Source organism: Alligator sinensis, unplaced genomic scaffold (assembly GCF_000455745.1).
Source record: "Alligator sinensis unplaced genomic scaffold, ASM45574v1 scaffold579_1, whole genome shotgun sequence".
In the NCBI taxonomy this organism is placed as follows: domain Eukaryota; kingdom Metazoa; phylum Chordata; order Crocodylia; family Alligatoridae; genus Alligator; species Alligator sinensis.
The window spans coordinates 2,833,712-2,855,806 of NW_005842023.1; the positions used below are offsets into that span (position 1 = coordinate 2,833,712).

The window sequence follows — 22,095 nt, forward strand, 5'->3', positions numbered from 1 at the left end:
GTGCCTGGGGGCAGCAGGACCAGCCACATGTGCCAGCCCAGGCTGCCCCCTATGCCTGGGCTGGGTGGGGCCAAGGAACCCACTGTGGGCTGGATGAATCCCTTGGTGGGCCAGATCTGGCCCACAGGCTGTATTTTGCCCACCCTTGTCATAGAGGGATAGTGTAGTGTGCAGCAAACCAACAAACAAAAAAAAGTAAGTTTCTATGATAAAACTAGAGTAAAAAAGTAGAGAGGTATCACAAGATGTCACGAGAGATGTGACACGGTGTTTACTTTAAAACCTTCCTAGAATTATGCATATATAGTGCTTCAGTGGCTTGTCCACGTCAAAGGGAGAACAACAAGGCCAATGAACTGAACTTGGGTGTCCTGAATCTGAGGCTAATAGCCTAACAGATGGACCCTACTAGGAAGAGCAGAGTTTATCAGCTGTGAAGAAATGGCAATCTAAATACCTCTGCAGGATAGCAATTCCCAACATGCTCTGCCACCAGCCTGAACCTCATACCAATTCCCAAGGAATTCCAGAACAGTGCATAGTAGCATATCTCCTGATCACTGATAGTCTAGTATGTATAACCCAGTTTCCCACACTTCTCTGTTGAAGAATTCTGACTATTAGAATACTGCAGTATTCCTTCTTGTTCATAGTGGGTGCATCTATACATGAACTTGATCCAGGATCAGTTTACTTGCGAGTAAACTACTTATGAGTAAACGCTCCCAGGCAGGTGTTTACACATGCAGGAACATGGGAGAAAATTTACTGCTAATGGTAACAAACTGCTCCCGCGTCCTAAGACCCTACAATGGGCCCCTGTTTCCACCAGGGAGAGCTCTAGGTCCCCTGCGCTGGGTGCTAGCCCAAGGGCTGGCAGGGAGCACTGGGCCAGGAAACAATTGTCTATTCACTGGGGCTGGGAAATTGCACCCTGCCCCCGAGGGGCTGCCTGCTGCTGAGGCAGAGACAGTGTTCCCCTGTACTGGTAGCAGGGAGTTCCTGGCCCTGGCTCCCCAATCAGGGGCAGGGGCAGGGGCAGGGGACTTGGAAAGAACTGCAGGGGAGGGGCAGGTCCCAGCCCCCTGCCCCATCTGCTGGTGGGGCAGCTAGCAGCTAGCTTGCTGAGGATTGTGGCAGGGAGCTGGGATCTACCCCACCCCTACAGATCTTTCCAAGCCCTGTGCCTTGATCACCCAATCAGAGCATAGGGCTGGGACCTGCTCCTGACTGGGACAGTTCACAGTCCCTGCTACATGACCGCAGGGTGGAGGCTGGGGAGCTTGTTCTCTCCTCAGCTGTGTAAATGTAGAGCTGGGTGGGGAACAGGCTGAGGAGCCTGCTCCTTGTCCAGCTCTGCACTCACAGAGCTGAGCAGGGAACAAGCTCCCCAGCCTGTTCCACACTGCCAGCTCTGCAACCACGGGGTTGGTGCTATGAGACAATTATCTCCCAGTCTGAGTTCCACTGTCACAGGTCTGAGGCTGGGAGAACCTTATCTCCTAGCGCTGGCACTGTGGTTGTGGGGCGGAGGCTGGGAAACCCTTATCTCCCAGGCACTGATCTCAGAGGGGGGCTTGGATCTCCCTGTTGCAGGGGTAGGGGGACATAGTCCCTACCTGGGCTCTGGTGCCCCCTGGTCAATGTCTATATGAGTGCTACTGCACCATTACTAATCATGAGTAAATGTGCTACTTGCATTTGCAGGTAGAAAATGTACTCATGATTAATGAGGTTTACTACACAGTAAGCATGTGCATGTGTAGACGCACATGCTTACTGTGCAGTAAATTATGCTACATCAGAGTAAAGCATCTTGTCTAGATGTGCTTAGTGTAAATAAAACCACTATAGAAATTAAAGGATGCCTTTGAGTAAAATACTAATTGTATTTTAAGGGCTTTCAGCTACAAAGGTTGCCTTCTTTCTACTTTGATATACACAATTCGCCACTCAGATGCCCCATTTTTCCAGGATGGTCTATTGCAGCCTAACACAGCTATGGCTGCTGTTGAAGACCATTTTAGCTAATGTTGCACTGATATTATATTACAATTCTCTAACCTGCACTGCCAGTTCACTTCCAGGAACAGTCCAAAGTTTTGTGCACTGTCTGCAAAATTGCTAATGATAGCATTTAACATGTTCAGAGTGCTTTAAAAATGTCAAGCAATTAATAGAGGTTAATTATCTAATTATGTAGGATTACCTTTCCCAGGGCCAGCCTTAGGAAAAATGGCACCCTGGGTAAACTTGTATTTTGGTGCCTGTTCTTTGACTTTAAGTATATAGTAGTATTAGCAAAAGTTTCAGAAATAAAGCCCCAGGAGGTTGCTGCTGGGCTTAATTGGGAGATCTGCTTCCCCATGGGCAAGCACCACTGTTGCTGTGGGGATCAAGATGGATGGACTGGAGCAGGTGCCACCCTGTCTGCACTTGCCTGGCCTGACTCCTCAGCTAGGGACAGACATTACATATAAACCAGTGTAAGTGATCAGAAACTGGTTTAAATCTGTAACAGAACAGACATTCAGTGCACATAAACCAGTTTGAAAATGGCTGAAACTGGTTTGAGATAAACCTGGTTGAATGTAGTACAGGTTTCCCTTGCTTTATGTGGATTCTCTACATGTGAAATCGCTTTTATGTAATGCCCCTTTTTATACTCAAAATTCATTATATGAGAGGGAAATTCGTTATATGTCAGGTAAGTCTGTAGGGGAAGGGGCGGGGGGAGGGGCACAGCACAGCCCAGTGGTTTCAGGCAGGTGGTGCTGGCTGCTCCCGGGGCTGCAGCAGGGAGTGAAGCGCAGTGTCAATGGGTGCGGGGTGTGGGACAGAGGGCCACGACTCTTGCTGCTACGTGCACCCTGGGAGGGCTGCGGGCTGGGGGGCTGCACCAGGCTCTTCCTCGGGGGGTTTGTGCCTCCAGATCTGCATGCAGGATGACAGCAGGCTACTGCTATCGGCTGGGTCTGCAGTTGCACCGGGCTGTTCCCGGTGGGGGGCTGGGCTGTGCTGCACTTGGGGCAGTTGCCCATGTTGCCCTCCCTTAAGGCTGACCCTGACCTCTCCTCCCAGGACCTCCTCTGATACCCAGGTTCAGTGGCAGCACTAGGTCTCAGTTTCCCACTCCTGGAAGCTGGTGGCAGAACTTTCCAAGTGGTGGATCCCTCCTGGCTTTAAGATTGCTCTCACAGGAAGCCCAAGCAGAGCTGGGCCTCTCTTTAAGGCACGATGAAAAATGGACTTCTTTGTTCAGCGTTTCACTAAGTGTAAAAGTGTCAGCCCCCTTGTTAGTTTGACTTGTAGATGGAACTTGCCATCCTGTTTGTTCCAGGCAGGAGAAGTGGTTCATATTGCAGACCATGGCAGTGCATACTTTGTGTGTTTGATTCTGGGGAAAATGTAGCATTCTCATTCTATATTGTGTGAAAGCTGCATGGACTCTGCAGTGACTCCTACCATTTTCCCAATAGCTGGAAGAATGCAAACCATCACAACAGGGCTCCAGGACTTGAAAAGGTCCAGAGATCTAAGAACAAGGGGGATTAAAAAGAACCGCAGGTATAGAGAAGCTTTGAAAAAACATATTTCCAGTGGAAACAGTGTGTGCACGTTTGTGGAGGTCAGGTGGGAGGACAGGATATCAGGGTGTTGTGAAAGGCTAGCAGAGTGGGTTAGCAAGCTTGAAGGATGTAAAAAGAGCAAAGAACGTTTGTGAGCTCTTTGGCAGATGCCTAAGCAGGTGGAATGCAGAGTGTTTACACAGTTCATATTTCAATATACTAAGAAAACACAGAGAGCCAGGCTCTAAGCTGTTATTAAGCTCTGCTCCCCTTCTGCCCCAACCACTTCTTTAAAAATCTACCTTCAGATCTTGTATGAAACCACTCTCTGCTACACTGATGGTGCTGTGGCAGGGACTGTGCCACCAGCTGAGAAAACAAATTTGAGAAAAAGAGTGTGCGCTCAAGTTAACAAGCCTTGGGCAAGCAAACCACTTTCTCTCTCTCCCGCCCCCGCATACCCCTACCCCCATTCTCACCTTCTATTCCCCAAAGCCCCTGGAATAGTATGCTATGGTAGTGGAAGCTATTAGACACGGAATGGTGAACTAGCTGCAGAACAGCAAGTAAAAAAGGGAAGAGAGATTTACAATGTTCCAGTTTTGACTTTTTGCATAATGAAAACCAGAGGTCTAATAAAATGCAACATCAGTGACATAGTAATGGGAGGGGAAAAAAAGAAAATAAACTTGTAAGATAAAGTAAACTTTATGTGCATATGTAAGGACTATTTCTTTAGATACAGACATAAACATACCCTCTTTTACCAATGCTAGTTAAGAAGATTAAATGAAAGTAAACTGAATTATAGGGGGTCAGATAGGAATATTTCCCACAGGCTGAATCAGTGTTCAGCAGACTAGCTGGACACGAATTCTGAAGAACTTTCTATAAAAAGCCTCAATTCTCACCCACTGGTGTCATCCACATTCAAGTCAAAGGCATTAAGGACAAAACACAATCAAACAAACAACCCCAAACCCTTAAAAGTGGTACAAGTTTTCAGTTTATTCAGAATTCTCTGAGAACTCTTACGAGAAAAGATTTATTTTGTTTGAATGTTTATTGAGCAGAGCTTTTTTTCTTTTTTTTTTTTGCTGGGCAATGAGTAACAAGCAGTAAAATATATTTTCATTGCTAAACTAAGTTGGTGGGGTGAAAGCTACATGTAACATCTGTCCAAAAATGCTTTGCATCTTTAAAGCAATGTTTAAATACTGAGGGCCACGTTGTACAGACACAGTCACATTGCCCATGGGCTTTACATCATCCAAAGCCCCTGGGTATGGCAACCACCACAGGATGCAGAGTGAACATTCCTTCTGGGCTGTCTTGTCCTTGCTCCACGGTAATATTGTGGGGCAGGGGATCCTGCATCCAAAGGCTAGCACCTTTCCATGTGTTTTAGTGAGTCTAATTAAGAGTTAAATAAATACCCCAGTCAGTATCTGACTGATCAAGCTCTCATTGCTCTTAGCTACTTTATTTATAAAAAGAGTACTCCTACCATCATAGTTGTGGTGTAGTGTATAGTTGTACTATAACCATTTTGTGGTGTGAAGCTTAAGTAATATTTTTCTGTGAGATTTTTTTTTTTTTTAATGGAAGGCAGTAGAAAAGGGCAAAGAATTATTGATGCTGGTATTTAGGATAGTTGTACTGTCTCCAAAGATGCTTGAACAAAATTATTTTTTCTTAAATCTATTCTACTCCTTACTTTTTAGAAATATACATAATCTGACAGCATAGCATATAACTAAATATATATTCCCCTCTTGGCCTTTTAGCTAGAATCAAATGTACTGTCAATTTAATATTTGATGCATTTCCTATGCAAGGACTATGTTATAAATGCATAAACTAATTTTATTTGTTGACCTGTTCATGTTAGATTTTGTTTTAAACTTTAACTAATCCAATTAAATCTAGACATTTTTGTACTGATTTGAGCAAAGAGATTCCAAATGAGATGCAGAATTCAAGTGTCCCAACAATGATTCAAGTTTGAAAATCAGGCTTTTCTACACAAACTGCATACTACTTTGGTTTAGCCAACAGCTTGCAAGAGATAGCTCAGGACCCCTAAGCACTGCAAAAAGAAGTAAATGCTTAAAAATCCTCCCTGAAATTTAATATACAGTAAGACAAGGTGTAATACAAGTGCTGAGATGTACAGTCATACATGTAATCTGAGCTTTAGCTCATTGAAGATTGGGCATTTTGAACTAGTCATGGGGTTTTGGGATAAGTAGGGCTCCCAGGCACTAGAGTAGTGCCAACACTGAGAAGTAATTTCTGTAGCTGCAGTCCATGGTTTGCAGACTGTGAAATGACCACATGAAATGGGAGGAAAAAAATCAAACAGAACTGCACCAACACAGAAAAATGCCTGGTTTTTGTGAACACCTCAAATACAACAGCACCCTCCACTGTCCACTGAAGGTAAAATACATTTGCTGTGATAATTTCTTCCATAGGGATGACAAAGGGCAGCCAGAGGGAGATTGTTCTAACTAAGACAGATTACCCCACTGTTTGAAGAACATGCATTAAATGTAGTAGAATGCAAAAAAGTGATTGGAATTTGGCCTTTCATATGAAAAATAATGGAAATGACATTTTAATTTTTTTTTCTGCTTTGGAATATAATTTAAGATGAAACTGTAATTTGTGTACTGTGTGTGCTTTGCTATGATGCAATTCCAGAGAATATAAAATTCTTTAAAATAGCTTGTTCTGCTTATCCAGCTATTGGAATGTATTCTCCCAGATCCAAGAAAATAAAAATCATATGTGCTTTCTTGCCATATACAGCTCAGCAATGTCAGAAGCTAGACTGGTTATTTGTCAGAAAACTATAGACACACCTGAACATTGCAGCTTACTTCAGATCCAAGTGGTTGATTGCTGAACAGGACTGTCAACTCCTGGCATCATACCCTTGGAGCAGTGAAACCCAACATATGCATTTTTATCCAGTAACAATGAGATGGATTGATACTGCTGATTTCCTTAACCTTTGCTCAGCCTCTCTCTCTCTCTCTTGCCCTTCTCTTTCATTTCACTTTATTTTTTAAGCCTTAACATGTCATATTTTTTCTTGCTTTTGCATGACTGGAATTTCCTGTTTTGTTCTTCCCCCAGTCAGCATATGGTTGTACACCAATTTGGTTTTATACCAGTTTGATTTTATATTATATTAAGAAGTGTGCACACATATACCACTATCCAGAGGACTTCACAGCATTAATGCATCAATTAAACCTCACCAACGCTGTTGGACACATAAGTATCATCATCATCAGATCATACCAGTTGACACCAGTTCACATTATCAACAAGGGCAAAACTACAGCACTGAGATGAGATTTAGTAAATCAGCCTACAGTCACACAGCTGAGGGCCTTGTTATATGTTGTACTTAGAGTTGCTCACATGTTGATTTGTGTTAGTGCTAGCTTGAGTTTGGAGAAGTCACACCTTAAGACTAAAAATCTTCTCCGACTGTCCCTCACCTGCACAGATGTGCCTTGCCATTACAGGGCTGGTGAGCAGGGGCCTGACTAGGAGCTGTAGCTGTGAGTTGCCACTACAGGGCTGGTGAGCCAGGACAGGTTTCTATCCCTGCCCTCGGTGGGGGTGCATGAGAGATGGGTTGAGGAGGGATGCGATCATTAAGCTGGGAGGTGGAGAATTAATGGGATGGGGGACAGTAATGAATTGGGGGGTGGAAAGGAAATGGTGGTTGAAGGGTGATAAAATGAAGGAAGTCAGCTACTGAAGGATAAAATAAAAGACAGTAAAAAAATTATAAAGAAATACAAAAGTAAATTAAAGAAGGTCTCATGTTTTAATAAACTGGGGTGGGGGGTTGCTGGTCATGCTTCCAAGAGTGGCTGAGAGATAGGACTAGTGAGGGAAGGTATTTTTGGGGAGCTACTGTCCTTGCCTTGGGAAGGAAGCCCCAGCTCATGGGTACCTGGTCCAGTCCCCTACCTTGTTCTCCCACCTCCTCTAGACCCCACTTTTGGACCCATCTGTGCCCTGTGACTTGGCTAGCTGGTATGTGCTTTGCAGGCTGTTTGCATGGGGTTGCTCCTTTGTGGGTGGGAATGTCACGGCCTAGAGGGTTGACAGGGAGAGTTGGCTTGGTGCCAGAACCACCCCTGGGCAGTAGAATTCAGGGGTGGAAAGTTTGTTGACACAGAACAGGGGGTAGGGACGGGGATGGGTGCTGGAGGACTGGAACTTGGGTGGCTTATCTGCGGAGAGTGGCCACACAATGGAACACAAGCTGGGTAACACAGATCAGAAATAAACCTGCCATAGAGTGGTGCAACTTTAAGCCACAAAAAGTGCGCTTAAAACTAGTTTCAGATGCTAATGTTGGACAAATCCAGGGGTTAAGAGCTCCAGGAGCTGCCTAAAATTAATGTGTAATAAGGCCCTAAGTGTCCACCTCTAGCCATAGAAATACTGCTACCTCTGCAAACAGTACAGTCTTCCTTTGTTCTGCAAATAAACCACAACTACAGGTGCAGGATAACTAGTAGTTTACTGCCACTAGCTCTAGCTGGCTGCCAGGGCTGCAAATGGCAGAAAACCTACTGGGAAGTATGGAGTGGAGGAAGCAGTGGTGGAAAGGAGAGGCAAACCTTTCTTTCTTCCAAGGGAGCTGCAGGCAGCCATTGCAGACAAAAAAGAGGGAAGTAGTGCCAGGGTGCTGGGGATATAGATTAACTGAGTAAATCCTTCCCTTTTGGCTCCTGTTGTTAGGGTTCCCATAAAGAGACTGAGAGACCTCAAAGTTTTCTTCATTATTGTTATTTGTATTGCAGCAGTACTTTGAGATAAAGGGCACCTATACATATGCTTTGAGGCTGCTCTGACATGCTGTAATTACAGCATGTTGGAACAGACATGATTAATCAAGTCTGCTGGAGTATGCTAATTACCAGCATACTCCAGTGTATGTCCAGCAGACTACAGTGTCATGTGTATCAGCGTCCCCGCACTGACAAATGGTGTTGGGGGCACTTTAAGTAAAGCTCGCTGAATGAGCTTTAAAGTCCCCCCACCAGCATTTTTCAGTGTGGGGATGCCAATAAGCATGATGCTCTGGGTGCTGTAATTAAAGCACCCCCACTCCCCAATGCATGTGTGTGGCGGCGAGGCACCACCACGGGCTCCCAAACAGGAGAGAGCAGACCCTGCAGGCCCCATACCCTGGGAACAGACCCCCGGTAGGGATGACTCACTTCCTGCAGGGCAGCTGGAACAGGAGTCATGACCGTGGCCGCAGCCGTGTGAACTGGTGTTACGCCGGCTGTTTAATCAGCTGTTTCCGGCACTGTTTAATCAGCATACTGGCTGCCGCAGGAAAGTTTAAAAGTCCTGCCAGAACTAGGGCGGGGAGAGAGCTGAAGAAGGAGAGTGCAGGCTGGAAGCTCACTGGGTGTGCTGTGTCTCCAGCGCGGGAAGGGAGCGACACAGCCTGCGTGGCTCCCACAGGCAACACCAGGGAGATCTTTAAGCTCCCTGCCGGGGGCAAAGCAGGGGCATCCCTTCAGCTCCCAGCGGAAGTGGAGGCCGAGGAGGCAGGGGAGTCCCTTGCACACAGCAGGAGGGAGGAAGTATTTGAGCCCCCTGGAGGAGGCAGGGGTAGAGGAGGCAGCTCTGCAGACCTCTCTTCCTCAGGGGAATATATATTTTTTAATTAAGATAAACCCTGAGAAGGGGGAAAAAGCCACCACAACCAAGAAGGCAGGCCCTGGGCCACCCTACAGGGCCAAAGATCATTATTGACAGACATCCACCTGGTTGGCGAGTGGACGGGGTGTAGGGGAGGCGGAGCCCCATGGAACATCGCGCCAAACAACCGTAAGTACTGCCAGCCATTGGGAGAGCCCCCCTGGGAAGATCTCTATTGGGAAAAACCCCCTCTCCTAGTTGTTTTTTTTATCAAAGTCGTGGCAGGAGAGGGGAGGGGCTACACCCCAACAGGCTACACCCTGACAGGCCGGGTGGCACGAAGGGTGCAAAATGCCACAATGTGTATAAACGCCCAAAGAGATCAGAACCCCATTGTGTTACGTGCTGTACAAACATACAGTACATAGGTGATTACTGATTACACTATCTTGAAGAGCTCACAACATGACCTGCCCCAGGCCATATTGCAGATATAGAAATAAAAACCAGGTTTCCTGATTCCCAGTCCAAAGCACTGTTTTCTAGACCATCCTGAGATCTAGAAGACAGTTTAGAGGTTCTAGAAGAACTTCTAAAAGTGTAGAGGTAAGATCCCCACACCTTTTTAGGAACCTCCTGTGACACGTCCTTGGCTCATACTCCTCTCTCCTGGATGTGTGTGTACAGCTTCCAGTAGTGTTACAGGGATTTGCTGAGGGAACAGCTCCAGCTGAAATGTGTCCTCATCTGCAGAGCTCAGCACTAGAATGTACTAGAATTTACCTACATTTATAATTTTATGAGGTCAAGGAAAAAGCATTGATTTTAACAGCTTTCAATAGCATTACAGTAGAAATATGTAGGGTGTGTGGCAGTCAAAGGGAAAGGCAGCTGATGTACCTAGATGACTAATTACTTATGATTACAAAACTTTTTCCATACAGACCTAGAGTAAGTCCACACTGCAGTCATCATTACTGCAGCAGAGAGAAATAATATTGGAGCTAGCTTAGGTATTCATAACAGTCCAACTCAGTGGGCATGTCCAGACGAATGTGCATGTGCATTTCCCCAGGGACAACTAGCAGTGGCACATATTTGTGCTGCTAGGGAATGCCCCTGCACACAAGCTCTGGCATGAGGTAAATTGCCCTGGGTGGGGTAGGGAAGGCTGGGGTTAGCATCTGGGCTGGCCCCAGAAGCCTTAACCTGGGATCCTGGCAGCAATCAGCAGCAATCCAGGCACGTGGAGCCTGGCTGGCAGCTGGAACATAGCTCTGGCTGGCCAGGCTCCAGTTTCAGGCTGCACACACCGTTGTCACATGTGCTGCCACACTTTTTTTCGAAGTGCTTTTGTTTTGATGTTGGGATTTCCCGGTATCTAAGTTTGGCTCCATGCTGTAAATATGCAGCGCGGAGAACCAAATCACATGCACGGGGTGTGTTTTGCGGTGCCTTAAAAGCCTTTGAGGCACCACAAAGCACACATGTGCTTGTGTGGACATGCCCAGCGTGACTAACTTACTCAGCTACTTGGGTAGCTTTTGCAGACCATGCTTAATTCTATACTGTTGTGGGTAGTGCCCAATTAGTTACCAATTGGTACTTTAGTTGACTTGGGCAGCTCCATGCTACACCACAGTCATTTCTGCTGCTACAGGGCAATGATACTGTTAGGATCCTATTTCACAATTTATTTCATATTAGGACAATGTAATTATTTTATTTTATTTGCATTGCATGTCCTACATACATAATAATTAGAACTGGGATTTTCAAAGGGGCCTAGCTTCCACTGAAAGTTGATGGGCATGTAACTCCTCTGGGCTCTTTCAAAAATTCTAGCTTAAAACATAAGCTCGAGGGCTGCTGACAGACGTGGAAAAAAAACCCCAAAACACAAAACTTCACTTTATGGGAAGAAGTAATGTGTTGATTTGACCCAGCTCCTCAGCATCTGTATAAATTGGGTGCTTTAGCAGGGCTTTTTGGCACTTTTATCTCAAGTTGATTCAATCAGCTATTAGATAAAAGCACAAAAAAGCCCCACTAAAGTGCCTGATCTATACAGATGTTGGGCATGCTGGGTCCAAGTAATGTGATACCTTTTTTGGGCATGTGCTGGGCTTGGTGCTGGAGCATGCTGAGTTTAAAGTAAAGCTCCATTTTCGTTTTTTAACATCTGCAAGCAGATGAGAGGTGCCTACTCCATGTGCCATTTACAAAAATGTATGCAACAAATATGTAAATCAAAAGCTTATTCCTTGCCTCATATACATATAAACAGAACAAATAAGTAACTAAAACTAAAAAAAGAAAGATGAGAGTATATTTTCAAAGTGCCGTTATATAAAGAACTGAGGAGACCTCATCTGGAATCCGATGTATGATCCTGGTCAGCCATGAGGAATTCAAGGATAAGTTCAAACCAGAAGAGGAACAGTTGAAGAGAAGGGATCCTGGGGAACTTGGGAAAGGGGGAGAGTATTGGCTAAGAGAAGACTAGGAACACTTGATTTGTTTAGCCTTGCAAAAATAAGGTTGAGCGGGAATATGACTGCTATATATAAATAGATGGTGGGGAGGGGAGAAAACCTGAAGGAGGCAAAAGTGCTATTTAAACTAAAGGACAATGTTGGCACAAATACAAACATGTATAAACAGGCCATGTATACTTTTTGGCTGGAAATTAGAAGAAGGTTTCTAGCTATTAGAACAGAGAGGTCTGGATCAACTCTTCAGTAGGAGTGGCAAGGGGAATGCCACACTGGTTTTAAGATGGAGCTTGATCAGTTCATGAAAGGGCTGATATGACATGGCTGCCTGCACTGAACCAGGGGATTCCTTCCAGTGAATAGCACTTCGGAGTGCTTCCATTTTTGGCAGCCCAAGTTCAAACACTGTTAAGAGGCCTGATTTTCAGAAAGGGCAAAACACTGGAGGTTACCATTGGGGTGGGTCCAGGGGGGAGGGGGTGCAGTGGTGCAGTTGCACCCCTATTTGATTTCTGTTCCTCTCAGACTTTAAAACCAACCACCTGGGAGGGCACTGGTATTTCTATTCAGGCAACCTGGAGGGATGAATTGACTTCATGGCTTATTATCATCTGCCTGATCCCTGATTTCTCTCTCCACAGGTGCTAATAACCATCTCCTTTTTACTGGTCTTGATGTTCCACTGTTTCTTCTGCAATGCTATCTGTTAGCCATTCCAGGCCAAGTCCCTCTTCTGTTTCACAGCCCTGCAGACTGTTTTTAGCTTTAGTTTAAAACCTTAACTTTGGTGTAGAAATGACTATCATTGAAATACTGGAGGCACAGTCAAGACACTCAAGAAGACTAGTTCTTACAAATCTGAATAAGATATGTACATTGGCTGGGATGATCCAGTTGGGGATGGTCCTGCTTTGAGCAGGGGGTTGTACTAGATGACCTCCTGAGGTCCCTTCCAACCCTACTTTTCTATGTTTCTATGATTTAACTATAATGACTACAGGACTAATGCTAAAACATCTGTGGGCTATGTTTTGCTTAGTTTGTTGTATTTTTTTAAACTTAATATATAGTCTAGCAAATCAGTGCAAATTCCAATAGTTACACTGGTATTTACTTTGATCTTAAATTGAATAACACACTGCTAGGCCCCTAGCATATTAGTAAAACTTCTAGTTTCTCTTTAACTGCAAAAAAATGTGTGTCATGTTATGCACGGCATCACCTGTACCAGATCGTAGATCTGCCTATGGTTGCCTCATCTAGGACACTAAATATGGAAGCACCAAAAAATAAGAACCTTTAAAATTTCCCACTATTCACCTGAGCAGACTAACATGAAGCCACTTCTCCTCCCCTTGATAACTGAGGAAGAAAGAAGACTTTCAGTAACTTCTAAAGAACAACAATTTAGCAGGTGGGGGCAGGAGCAGGGAGAGTATTTGGGGCTGGAGAGGGGCTTCCCAAATTACCCTGGCACACAATGCTTTACTAGCAACACCTTCTGATTTTTAGAAGGTGAGAACCAGGTTAAACACCTCTACTGAGCACCACCAAAAACAAAGAAAAGCAATAACTGAATGGCCTAGGAGACCTCCACACTTTAAGTAGTCATCCTGCTATATTGAACTAACTTAGTTTTGATGGGACAAAGACACAGTTTCTAGTAGTAAGGACTACATCTGATAATAAAGCCACACATACAGATGAACCTCAGGTAGATTAGACCCAATAGAAACATTTGACAGAAATATTTTCTATGGGGAAACATTGTTTGTTGTTTAAGCAGATTCCTTGAATGGAAAATGTCAATTTTGACAAAACTTCTAATGGGAGCAGTGAAAATTATTGGTTTAGACTCATTAAGAAAATCTTAGACTATCATTTGATCTTATATTTCTGTAAGAACCAAATATCATTGAAATATATATTTTTTTAATTTGGTCCTGTGAGAAGTGTTGACTTTTTGTTCTGATTTGAAACAAAACCAAATGTTAAAATAACAGAATTTCTTTTGGAAAAGAGGCTTCATTTTTAACCACATCCAAAACAGATTTAACCTCCATACTAGATAAGCTATCTTGGGCTGCTGCAGTTTGACTTTCTAAGCAGCAGCTGAGTATCTAATCCCAAATCCTGAATGCAAAAGGTAAGCAAATCACTACATACCCTCACTCCAAGAGCAAATAAATCTTCACAGTATTTTCCACTGCTTCTTCATGTCCATGAACATCACCTCTTTTCTTTCCCAGGGATGCTCAGCCAAACAGTCCTTATCCATGACTTGATCTGAACCGGATAACAGGGATGTTAACAGGATTGAGTACAAGATTGCAGCTGGATGCACAAAGGGCTTCAATTGGGACACCTGTAAAACAAAGTAATACAATATAGGCAACATGACATCCTCCAGGGCAATCCTAGGGGCCTGCCATGATTTGCTCTTAAACCACTTTAATAGATGAAAAAATATTTGAAAAGCAAAGCTACATGAACTGTGTCCACACTGTATGTGGCACCTCAGTAATTTGTACACACACCTAGCCAAGTCCTTTCCTTTTTCATGTCTTTGTGACAAAGTATTTAGCAGAATTCACAGATAAGCTGGTAACTGATGGGGCTGCACCATAAGTACCTTTGTTATAGCCTCAAACTTGTGAACTCTGGGTTATTAACTGTGTGCCTTAGCACCTGCACCACTTCCCAGTTTCCCACTTGCAAATATGCTGAGGGTTTACATCTGACCAGAATGGATCCCATTAGTGGCATCCCTCCATTAGCCCTACTCCTATAAAGCTCTTATACAGCTTTTATTTTTTGGCATCATCCTGGGCCTGTCAGTCACAGAGAGTAAAGGAAGGAGGAAGAAGAAAAGCAATGCAAAAGGAGTAGCATGTCCCCGCTAGGGGGAGGCAGTGAATGTGTTCTATCTACATTCTGGGAGTGGGCAGGTTTAATTCTGCATCACTAGTTATAAGCCTCTAAAACCATCAGGCACTATCAGACCCAAAAGATAAATAGTACAGTTGCTCCCCACTATGTTGCAGACTTCTCTGAGAAAATGGGTACGAGTCCCTCTCCTTGTGGAGGCAACAGGAGATATTGTAGAAGTGTGTGCGTGATGTATCAGATCAGCCTACTGGCAGGCTGAATCTAGTCATTGTTGTACACAGTTTAAGGGCAGGCGGGCCAGTCCCTGATATTTGGGGGGTGGGTACTGCATGTGCATGCATACTTGGGGTCTCCTACTTATCTTAATTCTTACAGCAATCTTTGTAAACCCAAAGATAAGATATTTGATTGCCCTACCCTTCGTATCCACTCTAGCTGACATTTCACTTATTAAGCACAGCTCCCTACAAATGGTTTACTGTACATTGTCTTACAGGTCTTCTTTTGAACATGCTCAGTATTCATGTTTTCTGCAATTCCTAGTTCAGCAGATTCTGCTAATATTTGGCACTTTAAGTGGTATCACCAACTTCTACACAGAAAGATTTGGGAGGTATGAAGTCCACAGCATAACCAAACCATCGTGACAGCCCAAATCCTCCAAAACAACAAGAAGCAGTGTGTGTAGACCAGGGTTCTCACCCTGCAATTTGGCCCACAGAGCAGTATCATTTGAAGTGTGGAACTTGGAGTCAAGGGAGTGGTGGCAGCATTCATTGCTGCTCCTCTGCTGCCAAATTTCTGGACCTGTGGGGATCCCCTCAGCCTGGATAACAGGGCCTTGCATAGTAGATTGTGCTGGTGTATGTCCAGATCTGGTAGGCAGGTGGCATGGTATCAGATTGGGGTGGCATGGGATCTGGTCCACGGGGCCAGAAGTTTGGGGGCCACTGGTCTACACCTGTGGTGGCAAAGATACGGCCCACATCATCTGACCTCTTGTGCTGGCCCTGCACAGGTCGTGTCTGGAAATCCCCCTGCACGCTGAATCCAATGCCTGTGGTACATACTTTGGCCAGTCCGAGACTACACTACACATGGCACCTGTTCTAGCTGATCCAAGCCAGCACAGATCTCAGAGCAGATACTGCATGCAATCCTGTCTCAGTGCAGTAAAAGCAGGCACTGGATCTGGCATGGGGGAAAGGTGGAACTCCATGAGTCCTCTACTTGCTGGGTGTCCATGGGTTCAGTCTGGTCCATGGCACTGAACCCATGCTATTAATACAGCTGATGCCCAGGGCTGATGCCTTCCTCACCCACCTAATGCATACTTCATCTATATATATATATATACACACCTGCAGAGCGGTCCTGTCACTGTGCAGGAAACTACAAAGTCTTTCAAAACGTGAGGCATCCTTGTAGGTACTTTACTATGTGAGTTACCCACATTCTATCGCTATCCCTCAGGAAATCCAGGTGCTGATAAAATCCCTGCAATCTCTTCTGATAATTTCCCAATATCAGTAATTTATGCTCCTTGCCCCCCCACCCCCTTCCAAACTGTTCCCTTTGTTACCAACCTTTGGAACTGCTGAAAGGCCATGAATAAACATCTTAGTAGATGAAGCTGTGTTCTAATGTAGACAAAGGAGTTTTGAAAGCAGCATACACTGTACATAGGATTTATGGACTTAGTGGCAACAATCAAAAAGAAAGAAAAGGAGACCTGAGAACACTAATTAAATATGTTGGAAGCAAGGGCTTTTCTGGGGAGAATGTTTTTCTTACTGGACCAGTTGAATAGTTGGAAGAGAGGTTAAACAAGCTTTTTGGGCACAAAGTACCCCTCCCCAGATCAAAGGAAAGAGACTATGTGCACTAATCCTTCCCAATTATTCAGTTGGTCCAATAAAAGATATTACCCCCTGAAAGGCCCCTTGTTTCTCACACATTTTCTGGATCATCACAATTACAACGCCAGTCCAATCCGACTAAACTTGCTATGGCAGATACTTTCATTCTAGAGCCAAGATTCTTGGCTCACATTCTTCAACTTCATAACTGTGATATTCATCATATGAACCAAGAAACCACAGGAAGGATAAAATGTATTTCCTCTCAAAAAGTGCTCAATAATTGCATATTATTTACAAGGACAGGGACTGATGAATGAACATCCCAGCTGGTACCCAGTGCTGCATCGGATTCAGTGATACTACCTGACTGCTTCTTATATTAGAGGAAGCTTCAAATCCAAGAGAAAATTCACACATTCTGAACATTTGGCTTTCTTAATGAGAAACTTATGAGACAGAGAAAGAAAGAGAAAGAAATTACACATTCATTTTCAGATATTTTCCAACATCAATTACCAGTTTGGAATAAAGCAAAAAGATGAGCTCCAAAATACATATTTCTAGTTGGGAAAGATCAAATTTTAGTCCCACTATATGTTCTTTTGAAATCAGATTTTGACTCAATTTAAGATCAGAGAAAGGGCCAGATCTATGTGTGTGTTTGCAAATTTGAATATACTATATTTATTTATTCTTCATATTTTGTAAATGATTTATTTGTGTTTAATAACACTCCCAAAGCAACATAATTACAATTATAACGTAATAGAGCATCCACATGAAGAGTTCTCTCATCCTACCAATAATATTTTATTTATATATATAATTATATATCTATAATTATACCTCCAATAATTACACCTCTATAGCCCTCCCAGTCAACGGCTCTCTGTAGACAAGCCTATAATCTGCTTAGTAAAGAAACCTTGTATATGAACCACCTATACAAGGTGGTTCTCAGTAATTTGAGGGAGCCAAGAAGTTGAGTCCTAGGGCTACTTCAACTTATGTTTTGCTGCCCATGGCTTATAAGCCCTAGAAACAGAAGCCACAGTAATTACAATCTAGCTATGCTGGCAACATGACCCTTTACCTGGAGCTGAGATTTGGAATAGAGCCCTCATGTCAGCACTACATCAGCCCCATAGGCAAGTCGTATGTTCAAGGGTCCATTTCACCACTAAAAAGCCTCTTTATGCTGCCAGAGAAGCATAAAAGACCTTTAGCAGAAGTGAGAACAAGGCTGACAATATCTTGTGTGCCCTTTCACAGAAACATTATTTTATGCTCTCTTCTGTTTTAGTGCTCTCTTAATATAAAATAGAGGTGTTTCTGAGTGGAAGGATTTGGGCTTGTTTGTGTATGGGAAAATGTAACACATACGGACAGTACCAAAATCAGTTAAGTAAGCAGTAAGAAAAAACACATGCAGTGCATGGAAACTAGCCATCTCATCAGAACATTACCAGTGCCTCCCCCTCAAAGTCCCCATTTAAAGCACCGATGCTGTACTGATTACAATTCTTGGACGAGGTGAGCTTGCCAAAACAGAACATTCTGAGCACTAGTACTCCCCAAAGACTTGTCTGGAATGCTGCATTTCTAAAGCAGGAGAAAGGGTCCTATCTTTCCAAAGGGAGAAGTGTTGTCTTATCTTCTTTTATGCCCATAGAAGGACTGATAACAGTTTCAACTAATGTCTGCATGCAGTTGATGACTCAGGTCCTTTTTTTCCATTTGCGTTACTCTGGTCTCACCCACCCCAGAGAAGCACAATACATTCACAGATGCTAATTTGAAACTAACAGAACTGTACATACTGACAAGTATGTACCACAGCTCCCTTGAAAAGTCTAATTATACAGAAGGGAAATTAGCCATCAGAACCAATATTGGATAACCCCATAGTATCAATATCACTCGGTGTTATAAATTTAGGGCTCAGTTTTGCACCCAGATACCTGAAGCACATTCATACACCAAAGAACTGCCAGAATCTACTTTGGTTTTTTGTGCATAATAGCAGTTTTCTCAAAATGGAGATCCAGACAAGGAGAATAGAAAGCAATGGGAGCCCTGGCCATATTCCTAATTGGGACTCGTATCAGTCCAGGCCCAACAGTGGTCTTGTCCATATTTGGGTTGCCATCAGACTTCAGAACTAACATGAACAGAACAGTTCACCTCTCTTAAGCAGCTCACCACAGTTTGTATATATTGGCTTTCATGGGAAATGGAAAGAGCATTTCCTTAAAAAGAAGATTTCTATGATTTCATCCTCTGATTTCTGGGGCTCAGGCCATAGGTACAAGATATTTCTACACATACCTTGATGTGTTCCTATGCAAAGAAAAGAGGCATTATATGTGGTTACAGCCTCCCTGAATCTGAACTGATGCTTGAATTTAGTATCCTTCTTCAAATGTGATGGGCCACATTTCACATTCCTCATCTAGTGAAAACTGGTGTGAACTCCATCAGAGCTAGATTTTATACCTGTGAAGGATCTGGCACCAAAAATGTTGCTGGTTCTTTTTGCTTTTCAAGCTAACTTTTCCTTATCGTAACTTATTTGAATATTCCTTCTGGCTGAGTAATGAAATGTGAGGTGGGAAATGGCTTGAAAACCAAGACTGCAATGGCAACAAATCTCTAACTTATGTTGTTGTTAAAAACCAAACAAACAGAGGCTGGCAACCAGGCTGACAAATTCTGATTTTGGCATTCTTCTGGCTCAGGGTGTTTGAGAATGAGTAAATGTAGGTGAGATATGACAGTATCCAAAATCCAAGCATGTATTAATTACACTGTAGTGATGACTTCCCCACTTCCCCCCACCACTGTCTTTGTGTAAATTATTTCACTTGTTTGACAGCTGAGTTCCATTAAAACTTTGTATGGATCATAGTAGTCATTTTGATAAACCTCTGATAAGGTGTCCAGATGTCCCAGTTTTGTCAGTTTCTAATTAACAGTCATGGGGTCCTGTCTGTTTAAAGCTGATGTTTGCTGCTCAGAACCATAAAATGGAAATGTTCCCTGCATCTGAAACCAATTCTTCAAAGAAGGACTTCCCCGCCCCTTCCCTTTGCCATTGGATATTGAGTCCCAGTTGGAGAGACTGCAAATTTGATCAGCCTAGCAGAAATTACAGGCAAGCCTGGAAACAATATTCTTGTTTGCATGTCCCAAGAAAGTGCTGATTCTCATTCTCTCCATCTTTTGTACCCACGCACACACACAAACACCCTGAAAAAGAGCTGACACTTCTCTGTGCTGTGTTGTGCTTTGCACATGCAATACCCCCTTTCTGAGAAAATGCCATTTCTTCCTCTGCTTTAACAGGGTGTGCTGGCCAAAAATTACTGACACAGAAGAAAATAAAATGCAAAATTTACATTACTCTTTTCCTCATGGGGATTTAAAGGGAGGAGGAGGCAGACTTAATACGTTGTATACTTTAACCCTTTTCTAAATTCTGGTGGCAAGAAAGAGCCTAAATGATATGTCTTGTCACAACAGCTCAACAGATGGTATATTTAAACTTTGTTCACTCAGTATAGAGCAGCAGTGACCTAAAAACACCTGGGCATCCCATGGCCTTCAGCTGGCTGAACAACTTTTGGCCAGGCCAAAATGGCCTTGTTCGTAGCATGGCCAGAAAAGGAAATCCATAGCCAGACCAGATTTACTTAAATAGCAAAAAATGGGCTGAGGCACCCAAGAAGTAAATACAGCCATTCAGGGAAGTTAGGGGGAAGTTAGATCATGTTCAAAATGGCCACCTGATCCAACGTAGTTTGTCCAGGTGCAGACCCTACGCTTAGATCTTGAGTTAGGTTGACCTATGTGTGCACTGTACATTTCAGGAAAGTTAGATTGGTCTCAAAATGACCAACCTGATCTAAGTTAACTACACCTCAGAGGAAGTCTAACTTAGATTGGGTCTGGTGAGACTGATCTAATTGAACTTCTGTACAGTTCCCAGAGCAGCCCCAGGGCTGGGAAAGGCCAGTTACTGGCACCAGTCCCATGGCTTCACTTTTCCTACAAGCTCCTCTGGCACTGGACTATTTTTAGCTCCCCAGCCTCTAGCCCCTCCCCAGATGGACAACCTACACCCATCAGTTCTCCCTGAACCCACCAAACCCCCATCCCACAAGCTGCTCCCAGTGCTAGTTTTACCAGATTTGCTGGTGCTGGAAGCTAAGGAAGTAAGTCGGGGGTGGGGGGGCAGGCAGGATTGGGGGGTAGGTTTGCTGGGGTTGTTTTTTGGGGTGTCGGGGGGGGTCAGGGTGCTAAAAATAGCCCCTGGTCCTGGGCAAAAGAGAGCACACTTCTTCCCCACAAGCCTCCCTATGGATCCTAGTAGCCCCCCTGATCCTGCCAAACCGTCCTAGATCCCCAGCAACCCACCCCTGCAGACCCCACTTGCCCCTCCAATCCTCCCAAGCTCCTGTGGACCCTGTTAGCCCCCCTGATCCTCTCCACAGATACTGTTTGTCTCTCCTTTTTTAACTTGATCTAACCTCCCCCTAAACTCCCTGAATGTTTGTATGTGCCCTTAGGGACTCTAAACATGGCACAGTGCAGTGCTGTACAAAGATACCTGAATTAGTTCCGAACAAATAGTAGCTTATTGAGATATCTCTGCTTAAAGATGGGCCCCCAAGAAAAGATGAACCTATAAGAATTAAAAATGAAAGGGCAGGAAGAGCAGGAAGGGACACTGCCAAGGAAGTTTTTGGTGCTGGTAGCCCCGGCACCTGGGTTCTTTCCCTGCTCTGGGACAGGAATGCTGTTAGCTTCCATCTAACTGGATGACATGGTTCCCAGTGCTCTGACTTATTAAGCTTCCACTGAATGAGGAATATTCATGAAACTCTTGTAACACAGGCTTGCTCTCTGTCTATTCATATCTACTTACATATAAGGTTTCAGCCAGCCCCTCACATACTATCTTCAGGGAGGCATTTTTAGTGCCTACAAGCACCTATTGGTCATATTCCCATTCATTTCCCACTGTTCTTACATAGTGCTTACAGAATAATAATAGTAGGAAAATGTCCCGATAAATTTTAGTTCTGTTTTGTGAAAATGAGTTTACTTAGCATTTGGATCAGCTCAACTGAGAAGCCATAATTCCTTTCTAGCATACAGAGCTGTGTCCCTACTCCATCTGGCTATTACTTATATTAAACAGCCGGAAGAGTATTAATTATAACTCAGTGTAAGAAGAGCTCTAGAACACCATACTAAAGAAGGTAAAAATCTTTTAATTTGAAAATACTGATATAATCAGGTTTAAGTTTAAAACCAGGCCAAAGGAGTCTCCTCACTTCTGAAGGAAGAAAATGCAGGGGTGGTATTCTATTCTTTTCTGGATGCCAAAATTATCACTTATACATAGGCTGGCACTCTGACCCTGCTCATGTGAATGGCTACATATATGCCCAGAAACTGAATGCTAACCTGTGCATAAGTGGCATTTTTTGGATTTGGATATCCATGCTGGCAACCAAATCTAGTTGTATAGGTATCTAGAAAAAGAATAGAACGCCATCCTCAGAGTGCAGAAAAGGTCCATTT

At 43.8% G+C, this 22,095-nt stretch overlaps 1 long non-coding RNA gene across 1 annotated transcript in view; it reads right to left on the minus strand.

Moving 5' to 3' along the window:
• LOC102371124 overlaps window positions 1–14,254 on the minus strand; it is a 34,981-nt gene extending 20,727 nt beyond the window's left edge. Inside the window, exon 1 of the long non-coding RNA XR_323664.2 lies at window positions 13,922–14,254. This is a non-coding gene — a long non-coding RNA (uncharacterized LOC102371124). The remainder of the gene's footprint in view (window positions 1–13,921) is intronic.
• Window positions 14,255–22,095: the final 7,841 nt, after the last annotated feature.